The 18,333-nt window shown below is 37.5% G+C and overlaps 1 protein-coding gene across 6 annotated transcripts in view; it reads left to right on the forward strand.

Annotated features, from left to right (window-relative positions):
- Window positions 1–18,333, forward strand: part of RGS7 (regulator of G protein signaling 7) — a 581,352-nt gene that overhangs the window by 249,944 nt on the left and 313,075 nt on the right. The window lies entirely within an intron of this gene.

Consider the following 18,333-nt stretch of genomic DNA (forward strand, 5'->3'; position numbering starts at 1 on the left):
TTCCTGATGTCATTCTCCTGTGCTCTCATGTAATGTCTTTTCACTATTTGTGTGGCTCCTTCTAGCAGTTCTGACTTTTCATTCTAGTCAGCAGCTTTAGATCTTCTGTTGGCTAAGAAACAAGATCATAGTAATAGGTGATATTTATTGAACACTGGCTACCTGGCAGGTTTTGTGTAAGTCCCTTATGTGTTTCATCTTGTTTAATTCTTAATACCCTATGGTAGAAGTACTATTCTTTGTTCTACACAGACTTTAGTTTTTAGAGCAGTTTTAGATTCATAGCAACATTTAGAGAAAGGTGCAGAAATTTCCCATATACTTCCTTTCCCACACATATACATAGCCTCCCACATAATTAATATTCCCCATCAGAGTGGTACATTTGTTATGGCCTATGAAGGTACATTGATCTGTCACAATCACCCAAAGTCCATAGTTTACATTCGAGTTCACTCTTCATGTTGTACATTCTGTGGATATAAACATATAGTGACATGTCTCCACAATTATAGCATCGTATAGAATAATTTCACTGTCCTTAAAAATCCCCTGTGCTTTGTCTATTCATCTCTCCCACTAACCTGTGGAAACCACTTATCTTTCTATTGTCTTCAGAGTTTTACCTCCTCCAGAATGTCATGTGGTTGGAATCACACAGTATGTAACCTTTTCAGATTGGCTTCTTTCACTTTGTAATATGCAGTTCAACTATAGAGGTACTATTCTTCCCAATTTATAGATGAAATAAATAGAGTCTGTGAAAGCTGAATGACATGCCTGGGGTTACACAAAAAGTGAGTGGCAGATGTGCCTGACTTCAGAGCGGGAGAAAGCTTCTGACTCCTTATGCTCCTACAGCCCCCTCAGAATGATTGTGGAAAGGACACATATCAAGTTGGTAGCAGAGTCAGGAAGGTACAACCCCAAACACTTTGACTCCTGACCTACAATGCCATTCTTCTTCTCAAATGAGGTGTTACTATAATATAAGAGGGATTATAGAGATAGAAACCTTATTCTCTCCTTGGAAACATTGTACCATACCCAAGCTATTCTCTAGAGATCTGTTTGCAGCGTTGCACTTCCTTGTGGTTGCCATGCAACAACAAATGGGTATCCAAGTGGGTTTCTTATAGGTGATGCTCTGGAGCTAATTTTTGTTTTAAGGGAGAACAAAACATATGTATATACACTTTATGTTACTGTGTTTATTTTTTCACTTTCTGTATTTACCAAAAATTCTACTAAAGATCTTATCCACCTTATATCTGAACCACAGTGTTGAAGGGATGATTGTGAATTATATGTAACCTCATAACATTTTATTATTTCCCTATTATTGTAATGTTAGACTATTATTTAACATCCCACATAATGAAAGGCATCTCTTCAACTAGATTTTAGGACCCCTGAAAGTCAGAAAGTGTATCTGTGTATCTTATATTCCTTTATGTCTTTCATAATGCCTATCAGAGTGCATCCTATGAGTATTTTTAATATATATTTGCCAGTTAACCTATCACAAAAACTAAATGGTACTAATAACACACATATAAGAAGGAACTCTTGGCAAAGTAATTCTTGTGAGTCAACAGACTATGATGTCATATTTTTCTGGAATTTGGTGGGAAATTGGAGTAATGTGCTTTTTTAGATAGACTATAAATCACTAGACTTTCTTTTGATAATTACTGTGTTGAGGGAAACTCTGGGTCACATGTCCGTCTGAATCTGTGTAGTAATGAATCATGTGTTTGTGGAGATTTAATATGTGGTAATATTATGAATAATGAAAGACCTTTGCATCTAGAATGGGATTTACCTGCCTACAAGACTCTGCTTAGGGGACGCCTGGGTGGCTCAGCAGTTGAGCATCTGCCTTCGGCTCAGGGTGTGATCCTGGGGTTCTGGAATTGAGTCCCACATTGGGCTTCCTGCAGGAAGTCGGCTTATCCTTCTGCCTGTGTGTCTGCCTCTCCCTCTGTGTCTTTCATGAATAAATAAATCTTAAAAAAAAAAAGACTATGCTTCATTGTAGCTGCTTTGTTCCAGTATGCCAAATGGGAGTGGTAGTAGTTCTTTCCTTGCCCAAATTTGGTGCTGCCATAACTCATAACATTAATTGATTAATGATAAATCACCTCATCAACCGAAGTTTTTGAGAATCTACAAAGCACCAGACATTTGTTAAATTCTAAGAGTGAACATATCAGGCATGTTCCCACCCTCATAGAGCTTATATCTCAGTAGAAATGTAGCCAGTGAAGTGCCATGGTGGAAGGTAATTATCATGTGTTTTTAGGTCGAGCTACAATGGAGTAGGCACCTTTAGAATTCTACCCAGTGAGCACTGAAGATATAGTCATGTGGGTGCATATGAATCTTACACTAGGTTCTATAACAGTCGCACAAGTAATAGAAATGGTGATGAATAAAAACTTTATTTCTGTGATTCCAAACATCTGGTGTGAATAAATGGAATTGTTCCTACCTCAAGGCCATTGTAACTGCTATCCTTCTTGCACCAATGTCTTCACCTGGCCCTTTGCAAACTGATTCTTTATCACTCCAGGTTCACATGTTGCCTCTTCAGACAACCCATCCATGGCCTGCTCTAGGAAGTAGGCTTCCACTTAGTTACTTTAAGACAGGATTTGATTTTATTTATTTCACGCCCCCTTTCATTTTCTCTTTACAGACTGTTACAGGCATCTTTATCCCTGCATTAGAACATAAGCCCCTTGAGAGCATGTGCTTATCCATATTGCCATCCTCTGCTTTGTCCTGGTCAGTCAGAGTGTGTAAATCACTTAGCTCTGTGCCTGCCCTCAGAGTTCTCAGCTTGGTGAGTTAGTGGCATGTGAACTTTACTTATCACCCTTTTAGAACCTGAAAGGCAAAGATGCATAGAGTTTTTCACTGGAGAGTGCCTCATGCCCAATCCAGAGTTGAGGCTGTTTTCATTATAAAGTAGATAATATAGTTAGTTAGTCATATCAAAGGTACACTATATCATATAATGGGGAGACTACACAATGTGTGAGTTTTGGCTACCTGAAGTGCAGCTTCTTTCTATCTTCATGTAAAATACAAGCCTCAGGCTTCTCTATCCTGCCCTGTTGGTTGAGCACAAATCTTAGACCCTCACTCACTATCAAGTTTAGAACTCTCAGCCAAATAGAAAAGTTGATCTGACTCTTCAAGGTGATTAATGATACTCCAGATATGGGAGAGGGTGAAATAAGCATTAGAAAGATACTGACTCAGAAATAACTAATCATTCTTTCCTCCATCCTTGAGGTGAGCTTTTAAACAGGTAAACTAAAAACCCAAGTTTTAAAATAGTTTTCTGGGCAGATTTAGTTTTTCCAAAGCTCTACTCCTGGTTTGATCCCCCCTTCCAAGGCTTTCTATAACTCACATATCTTATTTTAGGATGATATTCAAAGGCTCCTAATTTCAGACTGTGACCCCTTCACAGCCTTATCTCCCATATCTTTATTTCAAAGGACAGCTGAATAACAAAGGGAGCTGGGGGCAGGCTGCTTGGTGTTCCTTGGCCATTTAACTGGTTAGTCTAAAGTCCAGTTGTAAAATGGCAATAATGATAGTTCTTGCCTTCTACTCTTAGTACCTACTTTATAGCACAGAATAAATAAGATAATTGCACGTAAATCATTTAGGATAATTCCTAGTAAAGAATCACTGTTCTTTAAATGTTATTTGTTTTTATGTATCCACTATGCCTCTTAGCTAAATGGGTCACTAAAATGGACAGATGCATTCTTATTTCAATGGTTTGTTTATGGCTGTTATCTCCCACCCCCACAGTGCCCTCTTTTGTGTCCTCCCCAACTATCACTCCCCTCACTAAATAAAATTCAGTCTTCTTAGGCATCTGATCTTCCACGTTTAAAATTACTGACAGCTTATGCACCTCTGCCTTTTCTGTCATGGATTCCTGCCACTACGTGGCTTGGCATACTCCTTTCTTTGAATTCTCACATTTCTCTACTGCCTTTTTACCATACGTACCATACTCTGCTAGCATTCTGCCTTTTGTGCAGTGTCCACTTTCCTTTTCAGACTGCAAGTACATTGAGATCTATGGAAACTCATTAACCTTAGACCAAAGCCTGGTCTTCCCTCTGGAGAGGACGTCTTCCACACATGTGGAGCCTGGGAGGCTACCCAATGAGCATTGAGTGAGAAATCTGACACGCAGCTAGAGTCCCCGCCAAACTGGTGATAACCAAAGTGTCTCTGCTGTGACACTTAACTAGTCTCCATCTACTTTCTCTACAGTTTGCTTGCAGTGATGGTACCCCTGATTGGAGTATTCTTCCTGTTGACCACAAGGATGTGGAGGAGAAAGAAGGAGTTATCCTAGTATAACTTTTTTGTTTACTTTTTAAAAACAGTTCAAGACTGTGATATATTCTAGCTTTGGATTTACCACCAACTAGCTGTTTTCCTGATGTGTGAAATGGGAAATAGTGATAGCCTCATGTATCATTTTGTTTTAAGGATTAATTAAAATACTTCATACAAAGCTCTTGGCCCAGTGGCAAAGAGGATGATTGAATTGAGATCTTAAAAATAAAAGTGTCCCTTGGGTGTGCTATAATACTTTGCATTCTCATCAATATTAATGGCTCATTCTAATTCTGTGGATCTGAACAAATCAGTGTCTTACCTGGCATTGGGAATAAAAGAAATGGTGGCAAATTTGCAAAGTAAATTTAGACAACACAAAGATTTTCTATCCTAAAGCTGCCTCTTGCTTTCTGACTTTGATTAAAGCATGTAGAAACTGCTTTTGTGGAATATAACTAAAGCAATGAAATGCTTCCATAATGTGGTACCTGGGATAATGCCCTAAGCTCACCATTTTTTTTTTCTAAAATTTGGATACTGTCTTACTAATTTCTTAGGATCACTACAAATGTTGAGAAAGTTCTTAATGCAGTCATGAAAAAAGATAGACAAAATATTTTTTAAAAGTTTTTATTTTTCTTTGTTTTTTCCTTCGGCAGACTGCAAGGTGGGTAGTAAGTGCTGAGACTCTTATTGAACATATGAAGTTGATGCACTTGGGAAAAATTTGCATCCTTAAAGAGTCAAACTCTGTGTACACTATGAGTGTTAGGTTAAAACTGACTCAGAAACATGAGCAGTATTTTCTAACTCATCCTTCCTCCAGGATAAATATGAGTAGGTGTTGTGGCTGAGCGTGTTCTAAAAGGATGAGAATGTGGACCCTTGTGGCCCAGTACTGCCTCAAGAAGTATGTCTTACTATAAAACTGGGTTTCTCCAGCTTGACTAGTGGAAGAGCAGTAGTGGGGTGGGAGACAAAAAGTGCGCATTTTCAAATTACCATAAAAGTTATTTAGTTAGTAGCCAAATAGCCAATTTTCTCTCAGATTAATCAACCATACCTCCTGCATGCTTTGAAGTAAAAACTTATGGCAATTAAATTTCTAAAATACATTTCTATATATTATGATATTTGATATTCATAACAACCCTGTAACCTAGGTAAGACAGGCGTCTTTGTACAGAAAGGGAAAGGAGGAGTCAGGTGATGAAAGTATTAAAATTCACTGAAGAAGGGAACTACAGTAGAGGCCTAAGTGTATAGCCAACACTGTGATTCAAATCCTAGATCTGCCCATAGGATGGTGATTTTTGCCAAGGGATATAAGACCTCTGAGCCTCAGCTTATTAATCTGAAAACTGAAGATAGTAATAGTCATCATGTATACTATATTACAAGGACTATAATTTTGAAGCTGTATTTAAGATACTAAGATGGTCTCTAATAATCTCTAAAGGAAAAAAATGCCATGGCCTATTTATGCTTCCCTTTCTAGGACCAAATAGCTATACCAAGCAAATTCCTTGGCTCTGTTTTATTGCAATAACCTGACAGAAGGAAGTCCTGACTGTTACATGTATTCTTAAATTTGCTTGCCTTTTGTGTTCTTAAGGGAGTATTGTGAATTTTTGGGAAAAAAAAACAATAGCATAGTTACTGGTAAATAATCTCTACTATTTTTTGCATACTCTCTGAACTTTGAAAATAAAATTTCCTTCCCTGCTGATTTTGTCCTTATCCACCTGACAGAAACAAATGACTCATTTCTCAAGGTTTGAAGATGACAATGATAAAAGTTTTCAAAGTCACCAGTGAATTAACTGGCATCAAAATCAAGGCTGAGTTCAGATACGCAACCAGATTTCCTTTGTCCTTGGGTTGTCAGTTCAAAACCTGGCTAATTCTATCTAATGTGAGTCTAACTTGCTGTCCATATATCATTAAACTATGTGTAGTACCTTATTTTTAGTCAGTTAGAAAAAGACAAATTTCAGTAACTGGATCCTATTCTTTGCCCTCCTCTTCTTGTTAATTATTGGATTTTAATATATTTTTTTTTTCTGTGAGCAAATGTCATTATTCAAATCTGAATATAGTACATCTTTTTATTTTACCAGTTTAATCTTTATATTTTGTCTTCTCCTGTCAAAGTCAGTGTGTTCATTCATCCAGAAGCATAATTAACGATGTCAGGAAAGACTTTGGACTCTAGATTGCCAGATAAGCTGTGCCTTTTTTTTTTTTTTAATTAATAACTTGGCAGAATCAGAAAACAGAAGAGAAAACCAGCAAGTATCTTGACAGCACAGAAGTGATTGTATAATCAGTGGTAACAGTGGAAAAGCAGCTTCGAGTGCAGCTGAGTCCTGGTGGAGAAACTCTAGTTTGCTAAAGGCTCATCTGAAACCAATTCGATTGAGATTTCTACTCCACAATTTTTCACTTATTAGTTAAATGTACTTTTTACTGGGTTGCTAAGTGGGATATTTCAAGAAGGGTACATACACAAAATCTACACAATATCAAGAGAAATCCATTGAAAAACAAAACACATTTGTCTACAGATGCATTAACTTTGCATTATTTTCACTTACTGAACTGAATGATTAACAAAGCATTACAAAGTTGCTTAAATTAACTAATTATCTGATGAATATTTGGAGGAAGCTGTAATCCTTCCCATTTCATTTACTTATGTCACTTGGGGGTTAGGTATAGAAATAATCTGTTTCTCAAAATACCCAAGGTATTCCCACGTGTAGCTCCATGATAGATTTTATTTTATTTTATTTTTTATTTTTTTCCATGATAGATTTTATAAAGTAATTTAGAAACCTCTTGAATTCACTTCTTGCTATAAAACCAACCTCCAGAGGATCTTAGAATCAAATCATACCTATAATTATAGATTTACATTCATACTTAAACTGTCGTATGTTTTATTTCATGGAACTGTGGGTGATATCAATGCTCAGTAAATATGTGCTGAATTAATGTATAGATGGGTTAATGAAGGACCATTAATAAGAGTTAAAGAACAGAGTCGTTGGCATGACTAAGTTTAAGTGACTGCATCTCAATGAGTCATTGGCACAAGGGGAATTACCTTGACTTATGGGATTATGATGAAACAGAAAATACATTGGAAACCATTAATAACTATTCAAACATAATGTGATGCTTCATTTAGTATGGTAACATTGGATTTTTCCAACATTATGAGAAAATGACATATTTGATGAATGAAATTTCAAGGCATTCACCTATTTAGGTAGCATTAAAAATAATTTGATGGAAACATTTCTAAATATAGTACATGTTTCTTTCCTTTATTAAACAGAACATAATGAACGTGATTTAACTTTATTTTAATGACTCATGGCTATTATTACAAAGTGGGCTCCAAAGCAGCAATTTTTTTCTTGATTATTAAAGTTCATAGAAGTGATAGCTGCTACATCCGGTGGCCCCAGCAGGCTTGGCTTGCTTAATTAGGTTATCCCTCTCACTTGTCACTTCTCACTATCCTAAAAAGATGACATTATTGCTTCTAATCTTGAGTTCTTTGTAGGCTTGGGTGACATCAGATTTACAGGAGAAAATAGGAATATAAGCCTGTTAAGAGTAATATTGGTTTACCTAACATGAAAAATAAGTACTGCCCCACCTCCACCCCCGCGCCCGCCCCAGAACTTCAGTGATTCTCTGTGCCACAATGGAAGAGTGAAACCTTCCCTACTGCACAGGCAAAGCCACTCTGATGGCTTTGCACACTGGCCCACATTTGTCTCTGCATAATTGCTCTACCAACCAGTCTCTTCCTCAGTGGTGCAGTAAACTGAAACAGGAATCACAAACTTTATATTATACCTCACACCACAACAGTACCTCACATATATAATAAGTTTAAAATAAATGTTTGTCAGGTCACCTGGCTGGCTCAGTCAATGAAGCATGTGACTTTTGATCTCCAGGTCATGAGTTCAAGCCCCATATTGGGCCTAGAGCCTACTTAATATAAATAAAGAAATAGCTTAAAAATAAAATAAATGAAGAAATAAATGCATCTTTTCAGGCTGATTGCAAAGTTGTCTATAAAAATATATTAAAAGATAATTATTTCTGATTATAATATTCCATAATATATTCTGATATAATATTCTGATTCATTAAAGTTTCACTTTTAAAATGACAGTTTTGGGCAGCCCAGGTGGCTCAGCGGTTTGGCACCTGCCTTCGGCCCAGGGCCTGATCCTGGAGACCCAGGATCGAGTCCCACATCAGCCTCCCTGCATGGAGCCTGCTTCTCCCTCTGCCTGTGTCTCTGCCTCTCTCTCTCTCTCTCTCTCTCTCTGTCTCTCATGAATAAATAAATAAAATCTTTTAAAAAAATAAAATGACATTTTTTTGAAAGACATTATCCATGTGATTAATAAAAGAGGGGTAGGTAAGAGAGAAAGGAATATAAATGAAAATTAAATTTATTCATTATTTCAAAATATTTAGAAATTAATTGAGAGAAAAACCTGAGTAGTTACTAAAGTATAAATGGTCTCCCTGACACACTGTGATGAAGAATTGGCCTGTCAAGGGAATTCCAGAAAACCTGTATGTGAGGATACTGCTATTGTTTGTATTAGTTAGCTGCCATAGTGGTTCCCTTCATGCTGATCAGCCTTTCTGAAATGAAAGCCACAGGTAACTATCTGACAGAGTCATTGCAGAATTTCATTAGGGATAACACAAAGAGACCAACTGAGATTTGGGTAGATTCCTTATTGCTACAGCAAATACCTTATTTATTCATAGCTGACTTAATGCCTAAAGAAACACACATATACATGCATACATACATTGCCATATTCAATCACATATTTGGATGAAAAAGACTTTTGATTTTCTTAAAGAGCATAAAGTTAAGGAGTATAGGCGCATATATATATGTGTATATATATATATATATATAGTTTTGTACATAAATTTCTTTATGAACATATATAACATTTATGTGTGTATATATGTATAGTTTCCTATAGCTGCAGAACAAATTACAACAAATTTTCTAGTGACTTAAGGCAGCACCCATTTATTATCTCCAGGGTCTGTGGGTTAAAAGGTCAGGAGTCTAGAGACAGCTTAAGTGGTTCCTCTGCTCAGTGACTCAGAAGATTAAAATCAGGATGTCATTTAGGCTGCATTCTCATCTGAAGGTTTGACTAGGGAGGGATCTGCTTCCAAGCTCCTGCAGGTTATTTGCACCATTCACTTCCTTTTGGCTGTGGAACTCCTAGTGATTTGCTTCTTCCAAACCAGCAATACAGAGTGAATGTTTGCTGCTACAAGTCTCTGACCTTTAGATGCTTTTAGTATATGTGCTGCTGAAGCGAGCACCCTTTAGATGCTTTTAAAACATTAAGTCCATATGGGATAATCTCCCTTTTGATGAACTCAGTAGGGGCTTTAACTACAATCTGCAAAATCCCTTGACCTTTGTGATCTAGCATAACACAATTATGGAGGTGACATGTCATCACATTTGCCATATTCTGTTGAATAGAAGGAGGTTGCAGGCTCAGCTCACACTCAAGAGGAGGGGACTTTATATAGAAAAGGTGTAAATTCCAATAACAGTATCCTATTCTTTGCCCTCCTCTTCTTGTTAAGTATTGGATTTTAAGATACTATTTTTTCTGTGAGTGAATGTCATTATTTCAAATCTGAATATAGTACATTTTTTTATTTTACCAGTTTAGTCTTTATATTTTACATTCTCCTTGTCAAAGTTAGTGTGTTCATTCATCCAAAAGCATAATCAGCAAGGGAAGACCTTGGACTCTAGATTGCCACATACACTGTGCCTTTTTTTTAAAAAAAAAATTAATAACTTGGCAGAATCAGAAAAGAGAAGAGAAAACCAGCAAGTATCTTGACAGCACAGAAGTGATTGCATAATCAATGGGAACAGTGGAAAAGCAGCTTTGAGTGCAGCTGGGTTTTGGTGGAGAAACTATAGTCTGCTAAAGGCTTATTTATATAAGGGCTCATATATCCCAGAGAAATTTCTTCAATGAATTTGATTGAAATAAGTATCTTTTGTATTTTCCACAAGTCATAGGCAATATTTTATTTTTCTTTTCCTTTAGTCTCTTCATCCAGTTCATCAAAAAGTACTGGATTTTATCTCTAAAACATATCACTAATGTATCCCCTTCATCCCACCTCCATCCTTACTGTCTTTGTGCAGGCCACCATCTTCCCCATGGACTGCACTCCTGTCTCTCTTTCCCATCATTCGTCACAGTAATGGACATAAAATGTAAAGTGAGTCCTGTTGTAATTGATGCCTGAAACTCTCTCATGGGTTGCTAGTGCATTTAGGGTAAAATCCAAAGTCCTTATAATGATCAAAAATTACCATTTTATTATCTGCAAATAACAGAAACCCCAGATTGACAAATACATTTTATTTCTCTCACAAAAATCTTGAAGCATACAGTCCAATGCTCTGTTCCAAGAGTTTTTCCATTGCCTACCCTTCTTCCAGCTCCCACTACTATACCACCCTACAGTATAGCCCTGGTTCTCTCTGTCCAAGGTAACATTTGGGTAATAGCAGAATCAAGGAAGGGAGAAAACAAAAGGAGTCAAATCATGTAACTTGTATTTCTATGGATGGCTCTTGGATGATGTCACGCAACATTTTTGTTTATATCATATTGGTTAGAACTGAGTCGCAAGGTCCTGCCTGACCTCAAGGAAGGCTAGATAATGTGGTATTTACCCTGGGTGGCAATATAGGTGACATTTTAATATGTAAGCAAATTCCCCATTGTTATTCTATAAATTCTCCATTTTGGCTTCTTGTTTCCCTTATGCTGTCTTCCAATGGATGATGTTAAAATTTGCTTTCTGTAGTGGGTTGAGTAGTGCCCACCCACTCCCAACAAATTTATATCTACCCAGAACTTCAGAATAGGATATTATTTGGAAATAGGAACTTTGCAGTTATAATTGGTCACATATCTTGAGATGGAATCATTTTGAATTTAGGTTGGGCCCCAAATCCAGTGGCTGGTGTCTTCACAGGTGGAGGAGAAGGCACAGAAAGTCATACCAGGAAGAAGGCCGTGTGAAGATGGAGGCAGAAATGAGTTATGTTGTCACAAGTCGAAGAATGTCAGAGGCCACCAGGAACAGGAATAGGCAAAGGAATATTTTCCCCTAGAGCCTTTGGAGGGAACATGGCCCTGCCAATGGATTTCAGGCATCTGGACTTTGGAACTGTGAGAGAGTCAATATTTGTTGTTTTAAGCCAGCAAGTGGGGGTTATTCATTATGACAGCCCTAGGAGACTAATAAACTTTCCTTTTTGTTTTTTATTTTTTATTACTATTTTTTTTACTATCCTCTAGAATGTTGCGTCTCAGACATGAACCTATATCAGAGTCACCACAAAGTCTTAGTAAAACAGATTGCTGGATTCTACCCTCAGTGTCTCTAAGATGGGGACTAAGTATTTACTTGCATTCCTAACAATTTCTCAGCTTATGCTGATGCTTCTGGACTGGAGGTGGGGGTAGGGTCAAACTTTGAGAATCCCTTTTCTTAGGTACAAGTTTTTGAGGGTTAGGACTAGATTTGTCTTTTTCAACATTATGTGCTCAACGCCTGGCATGGAGTCTGGCACAGTGTACAACTACTAAATACTTGTTGAGTGGCTTATTAAACTGATAGGGTAGGAAAATCCTATCTGTATATATTATTCATCCAACATATTCCATTCCCAGAATGAGCACTCATTAAAAATATAGACTTCCGTGCCACCAAATCAAGTTATATACAAATTTAGTACCTACCTCCTGCTATAACAAATAACTAGGTCTCCTAGCTCTTTACCAAAATAAGTCCCTCAGATGATGAAGATTCATGCACAGAAGGAGGAAGCCCTTTACACAGAGGATGCTGAATATTTGAATGGAATGGAAATTTGACCATTGAGATTGCATGTGAATAGCATAGCTCAGAACTATGGTTATGGTAATGGCCATTTGAGTTAGATGTTTTTCAGTGGTGTTCAGGTTGTATAAGACTTTATTGGCAACTCTAAGAATAGTTCCTTAAACTCAGACTCCTGAGGATAAAAAAGGTTTCCTCAATAATAGAATTTATTGATCCCAAGTACATATTAGTATGTGCCAATTGGCAGCCATGGGCAGAATCTGCCTAGCAGATGTGTTTTGTTTTGCTTGCAGAATGTTTTTAAATGTGGAAATGTTCACATACATTCTCAGATATATAGTTTCTTCAGAAAAGTCCTTGTAAACCGTCTGCTGGATTTAAATAGCAGCTGCCCCGTTTAGTTCGGTCAAGGGCTCCTTAGAGTGACAATCCCCCCACTGCTCATCTTACACCTAGCTTTCATTCAGTTACATTACATCCTTGGCCCTCCTATAGGCAACTGAATTTTCAACCTGTTATGTTGTATAACAAATGTCAGCAAACATGTGCTGTGTGTTAGGAACTGGAATTGAATATGAAGAGATGATTAAGACAGCCCTAGCCCTCCAAGCACTCATGATCTGCTGGGAGAGCCAGGTGCTGAAGGAAATCATTGTAATAGTAAAAGCATTATAATGGAGGTTTGCATAAAGTATTATAGGAAATACTGCTAATTACTGCAAAGAATCAAGAGAGAGAAAAAGACAAAAGAATCCAGAGGTTTTTTGTTCTTTCTTAGATAAAATGCCATAGATGTAAAGAAGATTAAAGAAAAAAAAAAAAAGAAAAAAAAGGGATCCCTGGGTGGCGCAGTGGTTTGGCACCTGCCTTTGGCCCAGGGCATGATCCTGGAGACCCGGGATCGAATCCCACGTCGGGCTCCCGGTGCATGGAGCCTGCTTCTCCCTCTGCCTGTGTCTCTGCCTCTCTCTCTCTCTCTCTCTGTGACTATCATAAATAAATAAAAATTAAAAAAAAAAAAAGCAATGCAGAATGATTCCCAGAAAAGTGCATGATTTCCACCGGGATTTTCCTTCGCTTTTTTCCCTTTTTGTATGCAACTATTCTATTTGTTAAAAACATTTAGTTGTACTCTTCTTATCTTTGAATATTGTGGTATGATTACAAGGCTACCGATTTTGGTTTTTCCTTTCTTCATAGTGTCAAGCACATGATAAAGTATTTCATTTCAAAATGTTGCTTTTTCAGTGCCACTAGAAACAAATTATAATAAAAAATAATGAAATAGGGACATCTGGGTGGCTCAGCGGTTGAGCATCTGCCTTCAGCTCAGGGCATGATCCCGGGGTCCTGGGATCGAGTCCCGCATCAGGCTCCCTACAGGAGTCTGCTTCTCTCTTTGCCTACGTCTCTGCCTCTTTCTGTGTGTCTCACATGAATAAATAAATAAAAATCTTTAAAAAAATAATGAAATAAAACACTACTGCCACCACCAATGATATGTTTTGTACTGGCTAACAACATTGTTTCAGTTTTAGCTAACTCCAGCCTACAAGCTTCTCTTCATCAATGACTTGTTTTACTTTCCATTGGAATTACCATTCTTAACCTGGATATATGGAGCAGGATAACTGCCTGGGTAGTTATGACAGAAGTACTATTTCATGTAGGATTTGGCACAGGAACACCGGGATAAATGCCTATATGTAGTTTGTGATGGCATTCATGCATCTTTCTGCTTGTGACCTCTGCTCAAAAGAATTTTTGTTGCCTCTCAGGAATATGCATCTCATTATCTGTGTTAGTTACTGGTGGAAAGAAAACAAAACACCAGGACCAACACTGAGAGAGGAAAGGTTCTCAGACTAACTTCCATAGATTTTTGTACATGAATATGATCTTGAACAGCATAGTAGGGTTCACCAACAAAAAATTTTCACCAAAATTAAAGCTGGATATTAAGTATAATCACTATGTCCAGGGATTTCAAGGTAATCTCAAAGTGACTAACCATACCAATCATTTGACTTTGTAAGAGTCTCATTTCTTGACTATGTGTGCTCCATACTCCCTGCACTAATGCTCCTTCTGACTCTCTCTCTACTTCTCTGCAGTTCTACTCAGTATTTCTGCCAGTGTATTCTTTCAGTCAAGGATACTTCAGTTATCTTTGCTGTATGTTTTTTCTTTATAAAAATAAATATTTTTTTGCCTCATGTAAAAAGGTAGTGATTAGAATTAATCTGATAAAATGCAGAGAAGAATGAAATATACATTATTATCAGATTATTTCAACCAAATAAACACCATCCTTAAAATTCCACAGAAGTATGGCAAATATTTCTTGAAAGTCATACTCTCAAAACATGAAAAGCACCACACATTAATTTGTGCTTAACATGTTTAGAGTAGTGTGAATTCATTTGGTGTGGAATATTTCTTTAAAAGGTAGTATCGTCTGATATGTCTGGCTACACTGAGGATTTGGAGCTTGTCAGTCTGGTAAGGAGATCCTACTGAGTGTGTTGTTAAAACTCCTGCTGTGCTTTTCATCCTTTGCCTTTTCCTGGTCCTGGCCTCTGGGTCAGCACATGGGAAGGATTGTTATGACTAGAATTGGCTACTATGTTTAAATTTCCAGCAGAGCCAGTGTTCTTTGATTTTCTGCTGGCCAATCCACATGTTACTTGTACCATACCAAAATGAAATTTTATTTAAAGAGTGGTAAGCCTCAGAAAAACTCTAAAGAAAGTATAGGAAAGTAGTTGGTAAAAATCATTAACCTTCAAGATAACTATCGTAGTGTGTTGGAATCAAAGTTCTAATTTGATCTGATTTGGTTTTAGGAATTTTGAATATGAAGCACAAGGGAAGCTCTCAGAGTCACCAGGCTCTGACTTTGTCCTGTTCCCAGTCACTGAGCATGATTTTATTGAATTCAACCCACAGTGCTCCAGGGGCTGATCTGGCCTGGTGGACTCAGAGACCTGATTTGATTGGCACAATCCAGAGTCAGCCCAACCCTAGCATGGAAATACATATCATCCTAGCTTCTACAATTGGACCTAAAGCAGAACAGAGTTTATTAATTTGCAGTGGAAATTGGCAAGAATGCTGCCAACTTATGTTCTCTAGTCAATTCAGATACTCTTTATAGACAAAATACTTAAGAAGCCAAATTACAAATGGAAAGCTGGTTGTTGACCTTGTGTTTCAAAAGAAGGGTGTTGCCTTGCTATCTCCACAAAGCCACATTTAGCCTTAGTATGGAAAGGGTTGAGCTAAATCACCCTTCTTTTTCCACCGGAAGGGTTGGAAGGTCACTGGAAAGGTTTGCTTCAGGCTCCTTCTTTTCCTGGCTTCCTCTGATTAAGCCCTTTTGTCACTGCATTGGCTATGTTAAGCCTCAAGTGGTTATGCTTTCCTGGCCATGCAGTCAGGAGACTTTGCACATATCTGTTCTGATCATAGGGTTTTCATAGTGGTAAATCCCAGGACAACCTAACTCATCTTTTTCAAGTTTTTGGAATGTAATACTGTCATTTCTAATATACCAACTCTAGGTCTGCATTCTCAAAGTAAGACAGGCTTAACAAAGGCAACAATGATCAGAACTAGAAACCAGTTTAAAAGCAGCTTCAGATTCTCTTAATTCAAGTAACTACTCCACTATTTACTGGCTGTGTAAACTTGGCAGAGAAACAACTTTAAATTTCAGTTTTTCATCTGTAAAATGGGAATAATAATAATACCTGCTTAGTAGAATAGTTATGATTCAGTGAGATGATGTACACATGATGTTATCAAATTTCCTGGTGCATATTGAAATAAGCATTATGTTCAATGTTAGTTATTATTACTAATACTGTTATTGGTCCAAGTCATTTGTGTAAACATTTTTAAATCATGTTTTATTTTATTTATTTATCCATGAGAGACACAGAGAGAGAGAAAGAGAGAGAGAGAGGGAGGCAGAGACACAGGCAGAGGGAGAAACAGGCTCCATGCAGGGAGCCTGACATGGGACTTGATCCTGGGTCTCCAAGATCATGCCCTGGGCTGAAGGCAGTGCTAAACTACTGAGCCACCCAGGCTGCCCCTAAATCATGTTTAAAAACACCATTCAGTGAAAATGGGCTTCCCATATCCAAATGAGGATCTTGGTTCTGTAAGGGCAGCGAGCTCCCTGTGTCACTGGCAGAGATTTCAGGAGTCCTGTGACCACTACTTATAGGTACATAGTTAGCTCTGGCCCGTTTCACATCTAAGTCCTATCAAAGGTTGTATTTTAGTTATTCTGGTACACCTGTATATACAGACACAATCTCAGAATTATGTAGTTCTTATTTTGGAACTCCTCCTGAAAGAGGGTGCTATATTTTATGATGGTTTCTTAATCACTTTAACAGATTGTTTGGGTGTCATTAATTCATGTCTAACCAAACTCCAAATGCATCATCCACCATAATTGTTCTCTATTCCTTCCATATTCCATCATCTACCATAGACCTTTCAAACAACCAAAATATGGCAACAGTATGACTCTACTTTGAAAAGTCCTGCTGTAAACAGCAAGGCCTAGATGGTTTGACAAGATCAGGAGAGAAGAAATTGAATTTAAATTAAAAGATTGAATAAGCTGGAACTGTGCAACAGGACATGCTACTCCTCCATAATTCCAAGACAGTTTTAGATGTCAAATTAACTAATCACCATTTTAATTCTGAATTGATTCATTATCATGATGAAGCAGCTCTTATTTTATTAGGTATATTGATGATACATATAAAGAACCAATACATAAAACTCACAGAATTTTTTGAGCATGAACGTTACAACAACACTATTTTAAATTCAGATACATCTTCCACATCCCAATTTTTTGTTGCTACTCATTTTACCCATTTCACAGACCATTCAGGTGATGAGTCACTCACTCTCCCTCATTTGGAAGAAGAATAAAGTAATGTCTATCATTTAACATCTGACATGAATTTTGTAAAGAGAGTGAGAATCTTACCCAGAGCTCTTTGGACTGTTAGAAGAAAGGTATTTTGTCGATCTTGAAGGCTGAGTAATGGTTTGCATCACAAGATGATAAGGCAAAAATGATGGGACATTGTTTTTCCAAAATCACTTCCAGGACAATGACTAACCCAAATGCTTCCAGATTGATACTGTACATCTGACAAGTTATAAAAAGAAGAGCTAAAATAGGAATCTCAGGTCCATATTACTTAATGAGAACATTAAATTCTAAGTGCTCTGTCAAAAGTATGACATAGTGGCCCCAGGAAAAGGTTTTCCTCCTGCCATGTTCACGTAACCTTTTCCAGAGGTTTCGTGGCTTCTCACCTCCTATACCTTGGCCCAGAATACCTTCTTTGCTTCCGTCCCTCATTCCTGCATGTACTTAACTCAGCATCAGCTCCTCATAATGATGTTTTCTACACTGGTATACTTCCAATCTGACTTATGTGTCTTTCTTCTCTGTTCTTTTTTGATCTCATAACACTTTGTTCATATTTCAGTGCTCTTTTTAAATTTTTAATTTATTTTTTATTGGTGTTCAGTTTACCAACATACAGAATAACCCCCAGTGCCCGTCACCCATTCACTCCCACCCCCCGCCCTCCTCTCCTTCTACCACCCCTAGTTCGTTTCCCAGAGTTAGGAGTCTTTATGTTCTGTCTCCCTTTCTGATATTTCCCACACATTTCTTCTCCCTTCCCTTATATTCCCTTTCACTATTATTTATATTCCCCACATGAATGAGAACATATAATGTTTGTCCTTCTCCGACTGACTTACTTCACTCAGCATAATACCCTCCAGTTCCATCCACGTTGAAGCAAATGGTGGGTATTTGTCATTTCTAATAGCTGAGTAATATTCCATTGTATTCATAAACCACATCTTCTTTATCCATTCATCTTTCGATGGACACCGAGGCTCCTTCCACAGTTTGACTATTGTGGCCATTGCTGCTAT

This window comes from Canis aureus, chromosome 6 (assembly GCF_053574225.1).
Source record: "Canis aureus isolate CA01 chromosome 6, VMU_Caureus_v.1.0, whole genome shotgun sequence".
NCBI classification, from domain to species: domain Eukaryota; kingdom Metazoa; phylum Chordata; class Mammalia; order Carnivora; family Canidae; genus Canis; species Canis aureus.